Consider the following 5,000-nt stretch of genomic DNA (forward strand, 5'->3'; position numbering starts at 1 on the left):
ATGGGCGGTTTCTATTTCGCCGCATTCACATGTGTCCAATTCGCTGAGGTTGAATGACTTGAGCTTACCGTTGAAGTCCCCGTGGCCGCTAATGAACTGTGTCGTGTAGTGGTCGGGTCTCACCCAGCGGTTCTCAAGTCTGTCCTTGATGCTAGCAAAGTAGTCGAAGGTCGTCCTGCCCTTTGGCGTTGTTTGCCAGCGCTCTTGCCACTTATCTAACGCCTCGCCGACAATGGATTTCTCGTCGGGCGCTTCGTCGCACCTCCTCTTCTTATTGTGGAGTCTTGCCCTGATTTCGACTAGGAGGTCAATAGGAATGACTCCGGCGATAACCTGCAGTGCCTCGGTTGACGTGGTTCTATAAGCCTTGGTCACTCGGAGGAGTGCCATCCTCTGTGACCTTATCAGCTTGCTCCTCGCTTTCCCTTTCAGTAGGTCGCTCCAGCCGGCTGCGGCGTATGTGGTTATCGGCTCGTACAGCCCTCTGTACAGAGTACGCATGGCCGCGTGTCCGAGTCCCCATTTCGCCTTGGCCACCCTCGCGAGGCTGTTGAAGAGTTTTTGACACTTACCTGTTATTGCCTCCACGTGCTTGTTGACTTTTAGCCCTCCTTCGAGGTGCACTCCAAGGTATTTGATTGCCTGCTCCATCCTTATATTCCTGCCGCTAATCTTAATAATCGGTGGCCTCTCCGCGTCCAGCTTACCTTTGACGAGCAGCATCTCCGTTTTCTGTGCCGATAACGTTAGCTTCTTCCTGGTGCACCAGGTAGAGACTCGGGTAACTACCTCCTGTCCCTTTTCCTGGAGCTCGTTCCTCGTGTTGCCGGCAATTAGAATCACGATGTCGTCCGCGTACGCGATGGGTTCGCACCCTGTCGCGTTTCCCGCTAGCTCAGCCAGCAGGTCATCAAATACGAGATTCCAGAAACTTGGTCCCAGTACCGATCCCTGCGGGCATCCTTTCGTGACGGGCTTGCTCACTGCTTCGTTTTTCCCAGCAATCTGTACGGTTCTTTCGGAGAAGTAGCTCCTTGTTAACCGGTACAGGTTGTCGGGGCATTCTCTTCTTTTGAGCTCGTGCAGCACGTTCGGCCACCAGACGTTGTCGAAGGCTCCTGATATATCGAGTGCTATTGCGAGGACGTACCTCTTCTCGCTCATTTGCTCGATTTTCTCGCGGAGCTTGATGATCGCGTCCACCGTCGATCTTCCGGGGCGAAAGCCATATTGTCTGTCGGAGGAGAGCGCGTGGTCGTGGAAGATAGGTGCCATCCTGGTGGCCATTAGCCTTTCTAGCAGCTTGCCTATCATGGAGAGCAGACAGATTGGCCTGTAGGATTTCGGATTGCTTCTGTCCCGATCCGGTCCCTTGGGGATGGTGATAACATTTGCGACCTTCCACCGTTTGGGGAATATTCCCCAGGCGAGGCAGCCGTTCATGAGCCTTAGGAGCTCCTGGTGTATTCTTCCCCAGGCCCGTTGGATTATTTCGACCTCAATCAGGTCGGGGCCTGGGCACTTCCCCTTCCTCAGCCGTTTCACGGCGTCACTGAGTTCCTCGAAGCTGAATTCAGGGGTGTCTTCTACGTTGGGGGGGTTTGTCGAGTTCCGCCTTATTTCCTTCTGCTCCTCCGTTTCGGTGTCTTCCTCGTCGTCGGGTAGAAGTGCGGACAACATCGCTGCCGCGGTCGTTCGCCAGTTGGAGGTATATCCGAGCGGCGTCTTCAGCGTCGATGTTGTTTCCTCTCCTCTGAGTTTCCTTGCGACTGTTTTGTAAGCGATGCCCCAAGGTTCCCTGTTACCCTCTTTGGTGACGAAGTCCTGCCAGCTCTGGATTTTTGCTCTTGCCAGCATCCTCTTATACTCCTTTCGTGTTGACCTGTACCGCAGCTTCTCCTGCTCCCTCGTAGCGGGGTCCCTGGCCCCCTGATACCTTCTTCTCGCCTGGTAGGTGTTTCTCTTTGCTCTGGTGAGTTCGGGCGTCCACCAGGGTACTGACCTGTAGTACCATTTCTTCTTTGGGATGGCGGTGTCGCAGGCACCTATCAGGGTTGCCTGGAGTTGCCCGGCCATTCTTTCGACGTCCTCTGCCTGCTGGAGGGTTGTTTCTTTGAGTGCCTCCATTTTCTCTGTGAGGGCACTCTGAAATACCTCCCAGTTGGCTTTTCGCGTGTTATAGCGTCTTTCCTGAAGCTGCGGTGTGGTGCTTCTCGTCCCGAAGTCGAGGAGCGTCTCCAGTATCCGGTGGTCACTGGAGGTACCATCTTCGCGTATCCTCCAGCCCTTTACAAGGAGTATTGCCTCTGGGCTCGCCATCGTCACGTCTATGTTTGATCGCCCTCGAGTTGTTTCAAACGTGTGGGGTTGTCCTGGTTGATTCAGGACATGGAGACCGTACTGCGCTATGACTGCCTCTAGGGCCTCGCCTCTGTCGTCGGTGCTCCTGCTGCACCACAGCGGTGATTTTGCGTTCGCATCCAGGCCGATGATGATCCTCTTGCCTCTGAGACACCGTAGTACCTTCTCCAACTGTTGCACGCCGACCTCGATGTTTCCTGTCGGCGGAAAGTACAGGCTTGCCGCGTACACCTCTGTTTCCCCGTCGCTTATCTGCACGCAGGAACAGTGTGTTGTGCAGAGTTCGGCGACCTCGAGGGGCGTTAGGGTCTCTGATTTTATCCCTACGGCCGCCATTGGCGGGTTGTGCTTCGACCCTCTGCAGGCGATCGCGACTCCTGTGCCGAATCCGGGTATTTTCCCATCGACGCTGTATGGTTCTTGCATTAATATTATGTCATCCCCATCGGCGTCCATTTGCGTCCGGATCTCATAAGGAGTTGTTTTGGATCGCTGCATGTTGTGCTGCAGGATCCTTATTTCCCTTTTCCTCCCAAGTCCTCTTCTGTCCCTGCGTTGCTCTTTATACATATTGCGTCCTTGCTATTATTGCTTCCAAGGCTTTCGTATACATTGGGCATTTCGCGTTGGAAGCTGCGTGGTCGCCCTTCCTCCCTGCTCTCTTGCAGTTTACGCAGGTGGCGAGCCCATCCTTATCTTTGCACTCTTTAGTGCTGTGCCCACTTTCTGCACAGTGCGCGCAGATTTCGTAGTTAACGCGGCAATATTTTGCCACGTGTCCGTATCCTTGACACTTGTAGCAGCGACTAATTGCTATGTAATCTTTAACTTTGCAGGCATTCCATGAGAGGAAGATCTTACCTTTCAATAGTTTCTCCCTTACCTGGGGGGGCACTTCGATGACCCAGTTCGTCTCCTCTTGATCCTTTCTGCCGGTCCTGAAGCAGAACTTGATGGCTGCAACGTCGTCCTCATTTAGTCTTTCTTGGTTCTGCTTCCTCATGCAGGCCAGGATCTCCTTCTCTGGAATGTCCCTCGGGACGTCGTAGATGATCATCCTGGGGGGTCTCCGCTGCGGCGTGCTAGCTTTTAGTCCAGCCTCCTTTAGTTTCGAGTTCTCGGTGAACTCTTTTAGGCTCTCCGGCTTCGTCGTCTCAACGGCTAGGCCGTTTCCCTTTATTTTCCGGACGGCCGTAACTTGGATTCCTCTCTTGCGGGGATTCACTAGGGTGAACACCGCGTCAAGTGCTTCTTCGCTCGTTTGAATCTCGCCACCTTCTCTTTCCGGTCGAATTATGACCACATTTTTGGGCGGCTTGACCGCCGTCTGCTCGACCTTGTTGCTCGTTATCTTTACTTTTTCGGCATATGTCGGCTCCCTCTGTTCCTGCTGCGTCGTTCTCAAGACGGCTGTTTCTAGCCGCCTGGTTGCTTTGTTGACGGCGTTCATTATCGCCGTTTCCTTATTCTTCTCATCTCCGGCACTCTGCTCTAGCCTGCCTGTCAGGTAGCTATTATGGAGCAGTAGCTCGTCAACAATGCCCCTCATTTCTTTGAAGTGCCGTAGGATTACTGCGGCGTGTTCCTTGTTTATTTTCCTGGCCGAGTCTAAGCAGAACGCCGTGACCTTCCTCTCTATGTCACTGGCCTGTGCCTTTATATCGGGCACTTGCCGCTTATCCTCCCCGGCCAATCTCTCCTCATCTCTGGGGGGGTTGTTTCTCCCCAGGCTTGCTCTCATCGTCTTCTCTGGTATCCTCGGGCTTGGAGTGGCCTCGTTCTTTTCCATCTGTTTCCTCAGGGGTTGGAGGACCACTCTGGCCTCTGCGCCTGGCGACGAGTGCCCTAGCGTCGGCATCACCGGCTCCTTGCCGCTTCTTGCGGCTGCCGCTGCGGCTGTTCGCTTCCCGGTGGCTATGTCCAGCGGCGTATTGAATCCCCCTCGCGGACTTTCAGTTGGCGCTTTGTTCCCGCGAGCACTCCCGCGCTGAGTCCGGCGGCGTGCTCTTCACAGTTCAAAACCCCTGGGTTTGAATTTGAATTTGAATTTGCCGCCTAGCAGCGTGCTCTTGGTTCCCAAGATGCCCGGGCGGCGGCGCTTCGGTCGCTCGACCCAAGATGGCTGCCGCGCGTCCGCTAACCTATCCTCCCGCACGTGGCACTTTGTTTTGCTTTTCTCGCGCTTATTGCGGCAATTTCCACTAAACTTTCGGTGTGCACTATGTTTTTAGCACTCGCACTATCTATTATTTTAGTTTTCGTGCCCGAGATCTTCGATTTTCGCGTTTTTGTCCGCCACGTGGCCTAACCTCACTTCGCGCACGCGGCACTTTCTTTTGTTTTTCCGCGCTTATTGCGGCAATTTTCACTAAACTTTCGGTGTGCACTATGTTTTTTAGCACTCGCACTACCTATTATTTTAGTTTCGTGCCCGAGATCTTCGATTTACGCGTTTTTGTCCGCCACGTGGCCTAACCTCGCTTCGCACACGCGGCACTTTCTTTGCTTTTTCCGCGCTTATTGCGGAAATCTCCACTAATATTTTTGCATGCACTTTATTTTAAGCACTAACTCTGCCTATTGAATTATTTTCGCTCCCGAGATCTTTGATTTTTCGGTTTTTCCTATCCGTCGCGTCA

General features: G+C 53.6%; 1 pseudogene; it reads right to left on the minus strand.

Annotated features, from left to right (window-relative positions):
• LOC126927298 (large subunit ribosomal RNA) overlaps positions 1-5,000 on the minus strand; it is a 10,244-nt pseudogene that overhangs the window by 2,137 nt on the left and 3,107 nt on the right.

Source organism: Bombus affinis, unplaced genomic scaffold, assembly GCF_024516045.1.
Source record: "Bombus affinis isolate iyBomAffi1 unplaced genomic scaffold, iyBomAffi1.2 ctg00000082.1, whole genome shotgun sequence".
Taxonomy (NCBI): domain Eukaryota; kingdom Metazoa; phylum Arthropoda; class Insecta; order Hymenoptera; family Apidae; genus Bombus; species Bombus affinis.